Source organism: Triticum urartu, chromosome 4, assembly GCF_003073215.2.
Source record: "Triticum urartu cultivar G1812 chromosome 4, Tu2.1, whole genome shotgun sequence".
Taxonomy (NCBI): Eukaryota; Viridiplantae; Streptophyta; class Magnoliopsida; order Poales; family Poaceae; genus Triticum; species Triticum urartu.
Genome location: NC_053025.1, coordinates 571,285,062 through 571,304,194, shown reverse-complemented (window position 1 = coordinate 571,304,194; position 19,133 = coordinate 571,285,062).

Here is a 19,133-nt window from a genome sequence, read left to right as displayed (position 1 = left end):
ATGGAAACCAACATTCGGTGGAAACCGGTGAAAACCACGAGATAAAGATGTTTTGAAGTTTCAAAAAAATACGGGATGTTAAGAGGATGATGTTATATTGGCACACAAAATTTCAAGTTGAAACACATTAAGAGATGTGAGCTATGAAAAAGACAAAATCAGTGTTGAATAGTGCCAAATAGTAATGTCACTATTCAGGGCGGAATTTGTCTTTTTCATAGCTCACATCTCGTAATGTTTTTCAACTTGAAATTTTGTGTCGCTATAAAACATCACCTTCTTAACATCCCACATTTTTGTTTTTGGATTTTTATGAAACTTTAAAATATGGTTTCCATGAAGTTTTCATTGAATATCGGCTTTCATGAGTGAACCATGTGCTATTTGAAAACATTTTGTGAGAAGAATCTCGGTTTTTAAATCCCCGTAAATCCAAAACTAAGCTAAAAATCATGAAACCTACCATGGTGTCACGACAACGCACTTATATGTCGAGGAATTTTTTTCGTCCATTGTGGCGCAGGCTTTATTACAAGCCTCTTACAAACCGGAGCTTCTCTCAAAGAAGCCTCATGGTTCCGATAGGGAAACGTGTCCCCCTTGTGGGAGAAACGTAGTCACTGCCACTTTTCACCTTGTATTTTCTTCTACGGGCAACATGGAACAATAGGATATCCGTGCTGAAATTTAAACTTATTCAGGGTTCGTTTGGCCTTTTTATACACTAATTGAGTTTCCTAGGCATTTAATGTCCATATTTCAAATATGAACTACAAATACATGCTCCAGTTCACCAAAATGACTAGAAAAAGTATACATGTGTCCTTGGGTGCATGTTTAGGTCCCATGCCAGGAATGGGAACGAACTACAACCGTAGTGGTGTCATGGCTCGTACTCAAACATTTCGAATCTCGGTTTTTAAGTCCCCATAAATCCTAAACTCACCAGAAAGTCATCAAAGGTGGCAAGGTGTCACGTCATGGCACATATATGTCATGGTTAAAACATTGTCCAATTTGGGCCAAGCTTTATTACAAAGCTCTTACAAAAACTGGAGCTTCTCTCAAAGAAGCCTCGTGGTTCTGATAGGGAAACGTGTTCCCCTTGTGGGTGAAACGTAATCACTGCCTCTTTTCGCCTTGTATTTTCTTCCACGGGCAACATGGAACCACAAGATATCCGTGCTGAAATTTAAACTTATTCAGGGTTCGCTTGTCCTTTTTATCCACTAATTGAGTTTCCTAGGCATTTAATGTCCATAATTCAAATTTGAACTACAAATACATGCTCCAGTTCACCAAAATGGCTAGAAAAATTATACATGTGTCCTTGGGTGCATGTTTAGGTCTCATGCCAGGAATGGGAATGAATTACAACCGTACCGGTGTCCTGGCTCTTCCTCAAACATTTCAAATCTTGGTTTTTAAGTCCCCATAAATCTTAAACTCACCAGAAAGTCATCAAAGGTGGCAAGGTGTCATGTCATGGCACATATATGTCGTGGTAAAACATTGCCAATTTGGGCCAAGCTTTATTACAAACCTCTTACAAACCGGAGCCTGTCGCAAGAACCCTCATGGTTTCGATAGGGAAACGTGTCCCCTTGTGGGCCAAACGATAATCACTCCCTCTTCTAGCCTCGTATTTTCTTATACATGCGACACGGAACAACTAGAGATTCATGCTGAACTTTGAAATTATTCAGGGTTCTTTGACCTTTTTCATTCATTAATTGAGTTTTCTAGGCATTTAATGTCGATCATTCAAATCCGAACTACAAATAACTGATCCAGTGCACCAAAATGGATAGAAAAAACATACATGTTTCCTTGGGGTGCATGTTTAGGTCCCATGGTCTGAATGAGAATGAATTCAACCGTCTCGCCGTCCTGGCCTGGGCACAAACATTGCGAATCTCGGTTTTTAAATGTCTGTATATCCAAAACTCACCAGGAAATCATGAAACTTGGCATGGTGTCACTACATGGTATATATAATTGTCCAATTTGGGTGAATCTATATTACAAGCCTTTTACGAACCGGAGCCTGTCGCAACCCTCATGGTTCCGGTAGGGAAACATGCCCCTCTTGTGGGCAAAACGATAATCGATGCCTCTTCTCGCCTTGAACTTATTTTTCTACAGGCAACATAGAATAACAGGAGTGCCGGGCTGAAATTTGAAACTGTTCAGGGTTCGTTTGGCCATTTTATATATATTACTAATTACTAAGTTTTCAATGCATTTAATGTAGTCCATAATTCAAATTTGAACTACAACCACATGCTCCAGTGAAGCAAAATGGGTGGGAAATCGTACATGTGTCATTGGGTGCATGTTTAGGTCTCGTTTAAGGAATGAGAATGAATTACAAACTTGTCATCATCCTGAAACAATGAGAATCTCGGTTTTTAAATCCTAGTAAATAAAAAAGTCACCGAAAAACATGGAACTTGGCATGGTTTCATGACATGGCACATATATGCCATGGTAAAAAAAAATCATCCAGTTTGTGAAGAGGCTCACACATTAGTAGCCAACGAAGTCCTTTTTGAAACAAAAAGCTGACACGTTAATATCGCAAACAGTTGTATTATATTTACCGTGTCAAAATTTAACAATACTCGGTGGCGTGCGTGCAGCTGTTTAATTAGACGGGACGAGTGCGAGAAGTCCGCCGTGCAGGCTCGACGGGACGTGTGCGAGCAGTCCGCCGCGCAGGCTCGACGGGACGCGTGCATCCTGTCCACCTCGCAGGCTCGATGGGACACGTGCGAGAAGTGATACGTCTCCAACGTATCTACAATTTTTGATTGTTCCATGCTATTATATTATCTGTGTTGGATGTTTAATGGGCTTTATTATGCACTTTTATATTATTTTTGGGACTAACCTATTAACCGAAGGCCCAGTGCAAATTGCTATTTTTTTTGCCTATTTCAGTGTTTCGTAGAAAAGGAATATCAAACAGAATGAAACCTTCGCGAGGATCATTTTGGGAACAAACGTGATCCAGGAGACTTGGAGTAGACGTCAAGAAAGAAGCGAGGAGGCCACGAGGCAGGAGGGCACACCCTAGGGGGGGTGCCCCCACCCTCGTGGGCCCCTCGCAGCTCCACCGACCTACTTCTTCCTCATATATATACTCATATACCCCGAAAACATCCAGGAGCACCACGAAACCCTATTTCCACCGCCGCAACCTTCTGTACCCGTGAGATCCCATCTTGGGGACTTTTCCGGCGCTCCGCCGGAGGGGGAATCGATCACGGAGGGCTTCTACATCAACACCATAGCCTCTCCGATAATGTGTGAGTAGTTTACCATAGAACTTCTGGTCCGTAGTTATTAGCTATATGGCTTCTTCTCTCTCTTTGGATCTCAATAGAAAGTTCTCCTCGATTCTCTTGGAGATCTATTCGATGTAATTCTATTTGCGGTGTGTTTGTCGAGATCCGACAAATTGTGGGTTTATGATCAAGTTTATCTATGAAAAATATTTGATTCTTCTCTGAATTCTTTTACGCATGATTTAAATATCTTTGCAAGTCTCTTCGAATTATCAGTTTGGTTTGGCCTACTAGTTTGATCTTTCTTGCAATGGGAGAAGTGCTTAGCTTTGGGTTCAATCTTGCGGTGTCCTTTCCCAGTGACAGCAGGGGCAGCAAGGCACATATTGTATTGTTTCCATCGAGGATAAAAAGATGGGGTTTATATCATATTTCTGGAGTTTATCCCTCTACATCATGTCATCTTGCCTAATGCGTTACTCTGTTCTTATGAACTTAATACTCTAGATGCATGATGGATAGCGGTCGATGTGTGGAGTAATAGTAGTAGATGCAGAATTGTTTCATTCTACTTGTCACGGACGTGAAGCCTATATACATGATCATGCCTAGATATTCCATAACTATGCGATTTTCTATCGATAGCTCGACAATAATTTGTTCACCCACCGTAGAATATTCTATCTTGAGATAAGCCACTAGTGAAACCTATGGCCCCTGGGTCTATTCTCCATCATATTATTTTCCTATCAACTTGCTATTTCTGTTGCCATTTATTTTTCAATCTTTACTTTTCAATCTATACAACAAAAATACCAAAAATATTTATCTTATTATGTTTATTAGATCTCACTTTTGGAAGTGGCCGTGAAGGGACTGACAACCCCTTTATCGCGTTGGTTGCAAGGTTCTTGATTGTTTGTGCATGTACGAGGGACTTGCGTGTAATCTCCTACTGGATTGATACCTTGGTTCTAAAAAACGTAGGGAAATATTTACGCTACTTTGTTGCATCACCCTTTCCTCTTCAAGGGAAAACGAACACATGCTCAAGAGGTAGCAAGAAGGATTTCTGGTGCCGTTGCCGGGGAGATTTACGCACAAGTTAAGACATACCAAGTACCCATCACAAACTCTTCTCCCTCGCATTACATTATTTTCCATTTGCCTCTCGTTTTCCTCTCCCCCACTTCAGCCTTTTTATTCACCCTCTTTTCCGTTCGCCTCTTTTCCGCCCGTCTCTTTCTGTTTGCTTCTTGTGTGTCAGTGTGTTAGATCGTTTGTTTCGTCGTTTTGGTTAGTCTTTCTATCATTGTTAGTACTCCCGATCATGAAGTGCTTAATTTTAAACAAAGGGAGGAGAAAATCTAAAAGATGCTTGGCATAGAATTTGCAATGCTTAGAATAGATCTACTAGGAAGCAATCTACTTCCGTTCTTCTTCGCAATTTTTATGTAGGCATCACTCCTTGGAACAGATATATTCTTGACACCATTACCGGAGGGAATTTCTTGGGTATCCATACTTTTGATTCTTATAATGCTATGTTAGATTTGTTTGGCCCACCACCTCTTTTGGTTAATGGAACTATTTTGACTTTGGAACATGTGATGCAAAGCCTTGAAATTATTGAAAACAAAGTTGCCACTATTGAGTTGGTTGAGAATTTGGATAAAAATATCCACAACCAAATTACCCAATATGGATCTAAGGTAGGAGTTATTACTCTGATTTTTTTAAAGAAAAGTAACCCATAGTTAACGAAAAGATAGATCAAGATTGCACAAGAACTGATAAACTTGAGGATCTTATTACCAACTTAGGGTCTGCCTTTTCTTCCGTGAAAAATACTCCAAATCCTCTTATTACTAAAGTTGCCAAGCTTATGTATGTGCCTAAAAATAAAGGTGAATCTTCTAGTAAGGAAAATGCGGATCTCAAATCAATAAGTGTTCACCCCAACTTTTTCGCTATTATTAAGGAACCTTTTGCTACAAATGAATTTCTTGATTTCTTGCCTAGGAGTTTGATCATTAATAAAAATAAGGAAACTCCCAAGGGTTATAATTGTTCTATTGAATAATTTCATACAAAAGATGATAATACCTAGATCTATTCTTGCTTTTATGCCTAGCTAGGGGCGTTAAACGATAGCGCTTGTTGGGAGGCAAACCAATTTTATTTTTGTTCCTGTTTAGTGATAAATAATTCATCTATCCTCTGTTATGATTGTGTTTTTTGTGTTTTAGTTAGTGTTTGTGCCAAGTAAAGCCTTTAGGATCTTCTTGTGTGATAGTTGTTTGATCTTGCTGAAAAAAACAGAAAGTATGCGCTCACGAGAATAATTTTCATTTTTAACCAGAGAGCGATAAATTACCAATTCCAACTACAGTAGATCAATATACAAATTATTTAGGTCTTACTAATTTGGTAGGATTTTTGGAGTTACATAAGTATTCGAAACCTACAGATTACTACAGACTCTTCTGTTTTTGATAGATTCTGTTTTTCGTGTGTTGTTTGCTTATTTTGATGAATCTATAGCTAGTATCGGGGGGTATGAACCATAGAGAAGTTGGAATACAGTAGTTTTACCATCAATATAAATAAAGAATGAGTTCATTACAGTACCTTGAAGTGGTGGTTTGTTTTCTTATACTAACGGAGCTCATGAGATTTTCTGTTGAGTTTTGTGTTGTGAAGTTTTCAAGTTTTTGGGTAAAGATTTGATGGATTTTGGAACAAGGAGTGGCAATAGACTAAGATTGGGTATGCCCAAGGCAACCCAAGGTAAAATTCAAGGACAACCAAAATCCTAAGCTTGGGGATGCCCCGGAAGGTATCCCCTCTTTCGTCTTCGTCCATCGGTAACTTTACTTGAGGCTATATTTTTATTCACCACATGATATGTGTTTTGCTTGGAGCGTCTTGTATGATTTGAGTCTTTGAATTTTAGTTTACCACAATCATCCTTTCTGTACACACCTTTAGGAGAGACACACATGAATCATAATTTATTAGAATACTCTATGTGCTTCACTTATATCTTTTGAGCTAGATAATTTTGCTCTAGTGCTTCACTTATATCTTTTTAGAGCACGGTGGTGGTTTTATGTTGTAGAAGTTATTGATCTCTCATGCTTCACTTATAAAAATTAGTCCTAATATGATAGGCATCCAAGATAAAAACCTGAAAGTGCATTAAATACTAAGAGAAGTTTGATACTTGATAGTTGTTTGAGATATAAAGGTGGTAATATTAGAGGTGTGCTAGTTGAGTAATTGTGAAATTGAGAAATACTTGTTGAGTTATGTCCCGTAGCATGCACGTATGGTAACATGTGTGACAAATTTGAAGCATGAGGTGTTCTTTGATTGCTTTCCTTATGAGTGGCGGTCGGGGACGAGCGATGGTCTTTTCCTACCAATCTATCCCCCTAGGAGCATGCGCGTAGTGCTTGTTTTGATGACTTGTAGATTTTTGCAATAAGTATGTGAGTTCTTTATGACTAATGTTGAGTCCATGGATTATACGCACTCTCACCCTTCCATCATTGCTAGCCTCTTCGGTACCGTGCATTGCCCTTTCTCACCTTGAGAGTTGGTGCAAACTTCGCCGGTGCATCCAAACCCCGTGATATGATACGCTCTATCACACATAAGCCTACTTATATCTTCCTCAAAACAGCCACCATACTTACCTATTATGTCATTTCCATAGCCATTCCGAGATATATTGCCATGCAACTTTCCACCGTTCCATTTACTATGACACGCATCATCATTGTCATATTGCCTTGCATGATCATGTAGTTGACATCGTATTTGTGGCAAAGCCACCATGCTTAATTTTTCATACATGTCACTCTTGATTCATCGCAATCACGGTACACCGCCGGAGGCATTCACATAGAGTCATATTTTGTTCTAAGTATCGAGTTGTAATTCTTGAGTCGTAAATAAATAAAAGTGTGATGATCATCATTAGAGCATTGTCCCATGTGAGGAAAGGATGATGGATACTATGATTCCCCCACAAGTCGGGATGAGACTCCAGACAAAAAAAGAGGCCATACAAAGAGAGAAAGGAAGGACCAAATAAAAAATGAGAGAAAAAGAGAGAAGGGACAATGTTACTATCCTTTTTCCACACTTGTGCTTCAAAGTAGCACCATGATCTTCATGATAGAGAGTCTCTTATTTTGTCACTTTCGTATACTAGTGGGGATTTTTCATTATAGAACTTGGCTTGTATATTCCAATGATGGGCTTCCTCAAATGCCCTAGGTTTTCGTGAGCAAGCAAGTTGGATGCACACAGTGCATCCGTTGCATGGCAATCCCTACTCCTTGCATTGACATCAATTGATGGGAATCTCCCTAGCCCGTTGATTAGCCGCGTCAATGTGAGACTTTCTCCTTTTTTGTCTTCTCCACATAACCCCCATCATTATATTCTATTCCACCCATAGTGCTATATACATGGCTCACGCTCATGTATTGCGTGAAAGTTGAAAAAAGTTTGAGATTACTAAAGTATGAAACAATTGCTTGGCTTGTCATCGGGGTTGTGCAAGATGAGAGCATTTTTGTGTGATGAAAATGAAGCATAGCCAAACTATATGGTTTTGTAGGGATAAGCTTTCTTTGGCCATGCTATTTTGAAAAGACATAATTGCTTAGTTAGTATGCTTGAAGTATTATTATTTTTATGTCAATATTAAACTTTTATCTTGAATCTTTCGGATCTGAACATTCATGCCACAATAAAGAGAATCAATTTGAAAATTATGTTAGGTAGCATTCCACATCAAAAATTCTGTTTTTATCATTTACCTACTCAAGGACGAGCAGGAATTAAGCTTGGGGATGCTTGATACGTCTCCAATGTATCTATAATTTTTGATTGTCCCATGCTATTATATTATATGTTTTGGATGTTTAATGATCTTTATTATGCACTTTCATATTATTTTTGGGACTAACCTATTAACCGAAGACCAATGCAAATTGTTGTTTTTTGCCTATTTCAGTGTTTCACAGAAAAGGAATATCAAACGGAATCCAAACGGAATGAAACCTTCGCGAGGATCATTTTTGGAACAAACGTGATCCAGGAGACTTGGACTGGACGTCAAGAAAGGAGCGAGGAGGCCACGAGGCAGGAGGGCGCGCCCTAGGAGGTTGGGCGCACCCCCACCCTCATGGGCCCCTCGCAGCTCCACCGACCTACTTCTTCCTCATATATATACTCATATACCCCAAAAACATCTAGGAGCACCATGAAACCCTGTTTCCACCGCCGCAACCTTCTGTACCCGTGAGATCCCATCTTTGGGCCTTTTCCGGCGCTCCGCCGAAGGGGGGATCGATCACGGAGGGTTTCTACATCAACACCATAGCCTCTCCGATGATGTGTAAGTATTTTACCATAGACCTTCGGGTCCATAGTTATTAGCTATATGGCTTCTTCTCTCTCTTTGGATCTGAATACAAAGTTCTCCTCGATTCTCTTGGAGATCTATTCGATGTAATTCTTTTTGCGGTATGTTTGTCGAGATTCGATGTATTGTGGATTTATGATCAAGTTTATCTATAAACAATATTTCATTATTCTCTGAATTCTTTTATGCATGATTTAAATATCTTTTCAAGTCTCTTCGAATTATAAGTTTGGTTTGGCCTATTAGATTGATCTTTCTTGCAATGGGAGAAGTGCTTAGCTTTGGGTTCAATCTTGCGGTGTCCTTTCCCAGTGACAGCAGGGACAGCAAGGCACGTATTGTATTGCTGCCATCGAGGATAAAAATATGGGGTTTATATCATATTTCTTGAGTTTATCCCTCTACATCATGTCATCTTGCCTAATGCGTTACTCTGTTCTTATGAACTTAATACTCTAGATGAATGCTGGATAGCGGTCGATGTGTGGTGTAATAGTAGTAGATGCAGAATCGTTTCGGTCTACTTTTCACGGACGTGATGCCTATATACATGATCATGCCTAGATATTCTCATAACTATGCACTTTTCTATCAATTGCTCGGCATTAATTTGTCCACCCACCGTAGAATATGCTATCTTGAGAGAAGCCACTAGTAAAACCTATGGCCCCCGGGTCTATTCTCCATCATATTATTTTCCTATCAACTTGCTATTTCTGTTGCCGTTTATTTTGCAATCTTTACTTTTCAATCTATACAACAAAAATACCAAAAATATTTATCTTATTATCTTGATCAGATCTCACTTTTTGCAAGTGGCCGTGAAGGGACTGACAACCCCTTTATCGCGTTGGTTGCAAGGTTATTGATTGTTTGTGCAGGTACGAGGGACTTGCGTGTAATCTCCTACTTGATTGATACCTTGGTTCTCAAAAATTGAGGGAAATACTTACGCTACTTTGCTGCATCACCCTTTCCTCTTCAAGGGAAAACCAACGCATGCTCAAGAGGTAGCAAGCAGCAAGGCTACCCATGCTCACCGGAAAGCGAGCTCTTTGACCTCCATGCACCAGCCGCCGCCCGCGTCGCTCACAACTTATCCATTAATGGGTTAATTGAAGCACCTGGACGGAGGGTGTTTGCTTGTGATCCCATGGCAACATTTGCTTTGTTCGTGTTTTCAACTAGTATTCCGCCCTGATTTAAATTGCCACATAGTGCAACGGATAATACAACCACAAATAAAATGGCAATGGATAATACGACGACAAATTTACAATGGCGCACATAATAATTGTCTTACATATTCCCGATAATTTAAAATGCCACATGCGGCAAATCCCGGAAGACACGGGGGCAAGAGAATAAGGAAATTGCAGACAACGATCTGGGTCGCTACTGTCTCTACTCGTCGATGGATCGCCGGGCAGCGAAATCCTCCAGCTCCTTCTTCGATTCCTCACAACTTTGCTTGAAAGCAGCCACGGATTCCTCCACCTCCTGCTCGCACTCGATCCGGAGCTTCCTCAAGCCACACATCAGTTCCTCGACGACCGCTTTCAGCGTCATCTCCGAGGCACTGCTCTGCTCATGCAACATCTTCCAGCCGGCGGCCTCCTCCTCCTCCTTCTTGGCGACCAACTTGAGGAGCTTCACATTGTCATCCATGAGTTGCTCGACGAGGCCGGTCACCTTGTCAACCGAGGCATCGCTGATCTTGAGCAGCTTCATCAAGCCGTCGACCAGCTCCTACTGCGTAGTGACGCCAGCGAGAATGTCGTCGTTGCCGGCGAAGGTCTTCAGGAACACCGGCTCGTCGCGATGGCCGACATTGCGAATGCGCTTGTGAGAGCTCTCGTGTGCCCATGAGAGCTCGTTCGAGGGCTCCGCTGCGCGCCCGTACATCTCTGCTGCGGCTTCGCGGCGGGACCCCTCTAGTGCTTCCGCAGCCTTGGTCTTTGCTGCCTGGTTATATGCATGTCCACCCTAAACTCCTCCTACCGGTCATGGTGGAACGACTTGACACAGAAAACCAGTTTTGTGGGTGATGAGGAGAGGAACTGTGAAGTAATTTTCGAGTGGGTCGTTTTTATAGCCCGGTGCTAAGTGTGAACACATATTAGTTTGATAGGTGTGAACAGATTTGCAATTACTTATTGCATTGTAATCAACAATGTGACGAGAAACAAGGTCAAAATTTATTGATGACAGAAGGTTAACCACGTGGTTGCTTGCCGTTGAGGCGGCCGCGGCGCGCTCCGCTCTGGCGTCCCTGCGTGCACTCTGCTCGCCGTTGAGGCAAAGTTACAATGGCAACTGTTAATAATTCTTAATAATTGTCTTACATATTCAGGATAATTTAAAATTCAAATGCAGCAAGGCCCAGAACACTGATGACCTACATATGCATACAATTATAATAAAATATAAGCTAAAAGGCTGAGCTGGCGGCCTTCCAACGATGGTCTTCTCGGACCCCATGATCAGCATAGCACCCTTGCGGCCGTTCACTCCGAGTGTCCCGACCCGCCTCCGCCTACGGAGCTGCTGGCGCTGGGAGGCTCTTGGGGCTGCTGGGCCTCTTCCAGAAGAGCTTGACAGCGTGCAATCACGCGCATGACAACTTCACGGAACCGCTCCATTTCCATGTCTCTGTCCTGGTAGCAAATTCCGTCGATCACCTGCATCCTCAAGATATCACGTTGGGGATATTCTACTTTGTCAGGGACGTCAACTCTACCAAGGATGCGCTCGAGCCTGGCCACCACATCATCAGGATCAAGGTTGACACGGCCGCCGCGGGCAATGATGAAGTCGTAGGCTGCCTTTATCTTGACTGAATCACAGAGGTCCTCTGCCCATTCCTTGCGGGGCATCAGGCTCTCGATGAGCACTGGTGACGGCGGCTCTTCGGGTGGGTCGTCGATCATGCCACCGAGCAGCTCTGGATCTTTTGCATGGTGGATGGCAAACTGCTCATCACACCTCCTCTACAATATGTCGATTGTGCTCCCAAGGACTATGACGCCGATATCGTTGCCGATGGGCCATGGTGCCTGCACCGGCCGATGAAGCTCTTGCTCCCCGACCTGCTCCAGCTCGTTCTCCTCGCCGAAGATGTAAAGCAGGTAGGCGTCGACCTCGAAGCTTTGGTCGTTTCCTGACATGCTTGGAATAACTAATGGTAGATGGGTGAGGACTAGATCTTCGCAGAGTGCCGCGGCGGTGCATTGCCGCCTGGGTTATATGCAGCAAGCCGTTAGCTGGTGGCGGGAAACCGGTGAGGGAATAGGTGTGGATTTTACAATTCATCCATGTGGAGCGCGGGAAGCATTCGTTGGAGCGCGGGAAGACTAAGTGGAGCACACACAACCCAAATACCATATCCGGTGCCACGTGTTATTTATCACACAAGTGTTAACATAAGGAAACGTATGTGTAACTTACTAATCATCACACACGAGTCTCGCAGACGCATCGTGTGTGATACTCCTAGCCACCGCAAGCAACTAGTTTGCATTTTTCAAAGTTTTTTGTACACACAGAATCGCACACGAACTAACTATATTAACCGTCTGTGTTGTAATTTCTCATCGAAAATAGTTCATCCGAGTCGGCTGTTTGCCACATATCACACACATCTTGTTAAGTTGAACCATTTCTATTACGTTCACTAATCGAAAATAGTTTTTCCGAGTGAACTGTATGCCCTATATCACACACACCTTGATCTGGCTAACCGTTTATGCTGCACTCCCTAATAGCAAACGGTTCATCGGAGTGAACTGTATGCTGTATATCGCACACACATTGATATGGCTGCCCGCATCTGTTGTTCTGTCTCATCGTAAATAGTTCGTATAGATCAACCTTATGCCCCTCATCGCACACGCAACTATAATCTGAATTTTGTTTGATGTATCATTCATCGCAAACGTTTTTCATCATTTCTGATGGTTTTCATACAGCACCGTTTGCGATTATGGCATCGCACGCAGTTTCTCGAAGGGTCTCTGATCGTAGTGTCACGTTAGCAGCATCCAGCAGTAGTGACATGAGACCGGTTCCACTGACAGAAATGCAACTAGTTTTGCATAAAGGTGGCTGGTGGGTGTCTGTTTCTCCTACTTTAGTTGAATCGAAGTTGACTACAGCTGGTCCTTAAAGAAGGTTAAAAAAAACTTGATGAATCACCATTGTGGTTTTTGCCGTAGGTAAGAACGGTTCTTGCTAGAAGCCTGTAGCAGCCACGTAAAACTTGCAACAATAAAGTAGAGGACGTCTAACTTGTTTTTGCAGAGCATGTTATGATGTGATATGGTCAAGATATGATGTGATATATGTTGATGTATGAGATGATCATGTTTTGTAATACCGACAACCGACAGGAGCCTTAGGGTTGTCTCTTTATTGTATGAAGTGCAAGCGCCATGTAATTTCTTTACTTTATCGCCATGCTTTAGCAATAGTTGTAGAAGCAATAGTTGGAGAGACGACCCCGTCGCAATGATGGAGATCAAGGTGTTGAGCTGGTGACGATGGAGATCATGATGATGCTTTGGAGATGGAGATCAAAAGCACAAGATGATGATGGCCATATCATGTCACATATTTTGTTTGCGTGTGATGTTTATCCTTTATGCATCTTATTTTGCTTAGAATGGCAGTAGCATTATAAGATGATCCCTTCACTAAATTTCAAGATAAAATTGTTCTCCCCGAGTACGCACCGTTGCCAAAGTTCGTTGTTTCGAAGCACCTCATGATGATTGGGTGTGATAGACTCTACGTTCACATACAATGGGTGCAAAACAGTTTTGCACATGCAGAATACTTAGGTTAAACTTGACGAGCATTATTGCAGGATGCTGCTAACGCAACACTATGATCAGAGACCCTTTGACGACACTGTGTGCGATGCATTAATCGCAAACGTTGATGTAAAAAACCGTAAAAAAAGGTGCAAAACATTTGCGATAACGGATGCATCAAACACGGTTCCGATTTTAGTTGCGTGTGCGATGCAGGGCATACGGTTCAGTTCAATGAACTATTTGCGATGAGGAAAAAGAGCAGAAACGGGAAGCTAGATGAAGATGTGTGCGATATACGGCATACAGTTCACTCAGATTAACTGTTTGTGATGAGGAGGAGCAATAGAAACGGCCAGCTAGATAAAGGTGTGTGAGATTGAGGGCATACGCTTCAGAAGGATTACTGTTTGTGATTAGGCAACTGAACAGAAACGGTCAGCCCGATCAAAGTGTTTACGATTGATGGCATACACTTCACACGGATGAACGGTTTGCGATTAGCCACAACAAACAGAAACAGTTAGACAGATCAATGTGTGCGCGCTATACGGGCACACATTCTAATTAAAAGAAGTGTGCGCGATGGTAATAACGAGCGCGCACGGTTGTTGGAACAAGACGTGTGCTGACATTGCCTATTGCGGTGCACCCTATGGTGCAAACGCCACGTACGCGGCCGAGAAAGCGTGCCCACGTTAGCCGCCCGGGAATAGTGCCACACTTAGAAATTATAGAACCGTCAATAAATTTTGAGCCTGCGCCCCATCACATTCCAAATTACTACGACACTATATTTAGTTACAAACCTGTTCACACCGATCAAAACCTAAACAGTTTCCCACTTAGGAGCGTATTAGTACTCGGTTATAAATACTACTACTACAAGATGATTGCACATTCCTCCTCAACTCCTCATCCGCAAAAACAAACAAGTCATTCATCATCCTTCCCTTGTGTCTATCATGGCTAGCGTGAGTTCTGGGTCAAGAGGTTGCCACCAGGGAGAGGCGAGTCTGGAAGCAGAAGCACGAGAGATGTCCTGCCTCACTGCGAAAGCAGCCGACATGTCCCGCTGCGTGGCCGTAGCAGCACAGAGGTCCCGCAGCGCCACCGAAGCAGCACGGAAGTCCTGCCGCGTCGTCGATGCAGCAGACTGGTCCGGCCGCACCACGGAAGCAGTAGAGATGTCCCATCGCGCCACGAATGCAGCAGAGATGTCCTCCTGCACCACGACAGCCTAGGAAAATGTCTCACGAGCAGGCAATGACTCTTACAGGCGCATGCATGCGATCATCCATATCCAGATGGATCACATCTCTGGCTCGGCAAGGTTGCAGGATGACATGAATGCCTCGTTTGAACAGGCTACCGATGTCATCCGACAACTAAGGGAGAGCAATGTGAAGCTCTGGGCCAAGCGCAACCTGCTGAGGGCGAAGATCGTCAGAAGTGCGGAGCAGCAGGAGGAGACCACTACCTTGTTGAAGAGGAGTAACGTCATCGTCGAGAAACTTATGGATGAGAATGCCATGCTGCGCATCAAGCGCAAAAGGCTGGTTGAGGAATCCGTGGATGCTCTCAAGCATCATCTTTAGGGCAAGAAAGAGCTCATTGCTGCTCGCCATGGAGACTAGTTCCCGCGGCCTGCAGCAACGCATCAAGAAAGTAGAGATCAGCGAGCCAGATCGTTATCTTCCTTCTTCTTTTGCCCTTGTGTATTTCGGGCGTTGCCACATGTGGCTTTTTTAAATTATGTTCCTAAATATGTAACACAATTATTACCCACTATCGTCGTCCTTATATTCATCAGTCTTGCTATAAGTTGCAGTCGATGCTATATAGGTCCGTCGGATCTTACATCAAGATCTGTGCAAACCTTTCTTTTTAGATTTTATTTTTTTCTCTCTTAAATCTCAGTCCAGTGAGACATAGCCACGCCGTGGAACAGGGGCTCGGGCACCATTAATGGAGACGTTGGGAGGGAGGTGTGCGGCGGATAGAGGTCAAAGGGCTCTATTCCCGATGAGCACGCGCGGGGGTCTGATCGCACGCCTCCCGTACTCAAATAGCTACCCCGCACGACACCTCCTAGCCAATAAAAAAGGGATGTGTGACGACACTTAATTGGTAAGTAGAACGCCCACGGTTTCAATAATACTTGTGTTTCCGATTTGTAATGTGACAACACTTGTTCCAAAACGACTTTGTTGATTGTTAATGTGTGTGCCTTTGCAAATCGGACAGAAAAATTACCACAACATGTTGGTGCCATGTCATGACACCATGCCTAGTTTCAAGATTTTCAGGCGAGTTTTGGATTAACAGGAATTTTAAAACCAAGTTTCTCGATGTTTCCGGCCGAGCCAAGACTCCCAAATGTTTTAATTCCATTCCCACTTCTTCCATGGGACCTAGAAGTTCGCCCAAGTACACATAAATGATTTTCCAACTAACTTTTGCGCACTGGAGCATGTGCTTGTAGTTCAAATTTGAATTATGTGCATTAAATGCCTGGAAAATGAATTAATGTATAAAAGGCCAAACAAACCTGGAATAATTCCAAAATTTAGCATGAAACTCCTATTTGGTCTAAGCTGCTTGTGTAAAAAAATCAAGGTGGGAGAAGGCAGTGTATGTCGTTTCGCACATGGAGGTGACACGTTCCCTCGCGGAACCATGAGCCTTCATGAGAGAAGCTCCGGTTTGCAAGAATCTTATACCAAACCTTATCCCAATTCGGCCAAAAAAAATACCAGAACATGTTGGTGCCATGGCATGACACCATGCAAAGTTTCATGATTTTCAGGCGTGTTTTAGATTTACAGGAATTAAAAAACCAAGTTTCTCAATATTTCCAGCCGACACAAGACGCCCATATGTTTGAATTCCATTCCCATTTCTTGCATGTGACCTAGAAATTCACCCAAGGACACACATGTGATTTTCAACCAACTTTGGTGCACTGGAGCATGTGCTCGTAGTTCAAATTTGAGTTATGCACATTAAATGACCAAACATTCAATTAATCTAAAAAAAGGCCAAACAAACCCGGAATAATTCCAAAATTTAGCATGATACTTCTAATTGGTCCAATCTATCCGTGTAAAAAATTAAGGCGAGAGAAGGCAGTGTATGTCATTTCGCACACGGAGGTGACACGTTCCCTCTCGAAAGCACGAGCCTTCTTGAGAGAAGCTTCGGTTTGCAAGAAGCTTATATCAAAGCTTGTCCCAATTTGGCCAAAAAATTTACCACAGCATGTTGGTACCATGTCATGACACCATGCCAAGTTCCATGATTTTCAGGCGTGTTTTGGATTTACAGGAATCAAAAAATCAAGTTTCTCAATCTTTCCAGCCGAGCCACGTCACCCAGATGTTTGAATTTTATTCTCATTTCTTGCATGGGACCTAGAAATTCACCCAAGGACACATATGTGATTGTTCAAGAAAATTTGGTGCACTGGAGCATGTGATTGTAGTTCAAATTTGAATTATGCACATTAAATGACCAGAAATTCAACTAATGTATAAGAAAGACCAAACGAACCCGGAATAATTCCAAATTTTAACATGGACTCATATAGTACTATGTTGCCTCTGTAAAAAAATCAAGGGGGGGGCAGCGTATATCGTTTCGCACAGAAAGGTGACACGCCCCCCCCCCCCTCGAGAACCACGAGTCTTCTTGAGAGAAACTCTGGTTTGCAAGAAGCTTATACCAAAAACTTGTCCAAATGTAGCCAAATTTTAACCAAAACATGCTGGTGCCATGAAATGACACCATAGCAACATCAATCTAGGAACATAGTGGATACTAGCACTACTAGGAAAAGGGCTATAGCTAATATGGATATTAATGGCGCACCATGTATGTGGTGCGCCACTGCTATATAGCAGTGGCGCACCAGATACAGGTGCGCCATTAGTGTCCTCATTACTAATGGCGCACCACACTCACGGTGCGCCACTACTAAAAAAATTTGGTTTCAATTTTTTTGGATTTTTTTTCAAAATATGATACGTAATATGACCGGGAAGTTTGAAATATTTTTCAAAATTTCATCACACTCATGAACATGAACAAAGTCCTAGAGATCAACAAGGTTTAATAGGATTGATATGATAGATATATCAACAAGTGCCTGTGAAGCGAGGTGGTGCTGGGGTTGGATAGAACTGCGAAGTTAAGCGTGCTCGGGCTGGAGTAGTGTGAGGATGGGTGACCTTCCGAGAAGTTTGACCACTTAGTGCGATTTGACTTGAGATTAAGCATATTGATCCGAGATTAAGAAAAAATTAAAAAAATTGAAATTTTCTTTAAAAAAAATTGAAATTTTTTTGTTAGTAATGGCGCACTTCTACGCATACTAATGGCGCACTAAGTGCGCCATTAGTATTTGTTACTAGTGGCGTGATAATAGTGATGCACCTGTAGTGCGCCATTAATGGCAAAAATAGGTGCACCACTAATTAGCCTTTTCCTAGTAGTGTAGGGATCAGGCCCTAACAAAACTAACTCGATTACATGATGAATCTCATCCAACTCCTCACCGACCAGCGAGCCTATGAAGGAATTACTCACTCCCGATAGGGAGCATCATGGAATTGGCGATGGAGATTGGTTGGTGATGACGAAGAACGAACACCCCCCTCTCCAGAGCCCCAAACGGACTCCAGATCTGCCCTCCCGAGGAACAACTAGGCTTGTCGGTGGCTCCATCTCGTGGATTGCGATAATTCTTTCTCCCTTTTTTCTGGAAATATGTTATTTTATAGTATCAGGGGGGTCGTTAGCGGGGCCACCAGGTGGGTACAACCCACCTGGGCGCGCCAGGAGAGGGGCGCGCACCCTGGTGGGTTGTGCCCACCCAGGGCCCCCTCTCTAGTGGGTCTTGGCTCCAGAAATTCTTATTATTGGTATGAAAAATCCTCGCAAAGTTCCGTTCCATTCCGAGAACTTTCATTTCTGCACAAAAACAACAGCATGGTAGTTCTGCTGAAAACAACGTTAGTCTAGGGTTAGTTTCATCCAAATCATGCAAATTAGAGTCCAAAACAAGAGAAAAAGCATGAGAAAAAGTAGATACGTTGGAGACGTATCAGTATGAACCATGGAAAAGTTGGAATACAATAGATATTTCACAAATATAAATAAAGAATGAGTTCACAATAGTACCAAAAGTGGTGATTTATTTTCTTATACTAACGGAGCTTATGAGATTTTCTGTTGAGTTTTGTGTTGTGAAGTGTTCAAGTTTTGGGTCAGGATTTGATGGACTATGGAATAAGAAGTGGCAAGAGCCTAAGCTTGGGAATGCCCAAGGCACCCCAAGGTAATATTCAAGGACAACCATGAGCCTAATCCTGGGGATGCCCCGGATGGCATCCCCTCCTTCGTCTTCGTCTAACGGTAACTTTACTTGAGGCTATATTTTTATTCACCACATGATATGTGTTTTTCTTGGAGCGTATTGTATGATATGAGTCTTTACTTTTTAGTTTGCCACAATCATCCTTGTTGTACACACCTTTTGAGAGGGACACGCATGAATCATGATTTATTAGAATACTCTATGTGCTTCAC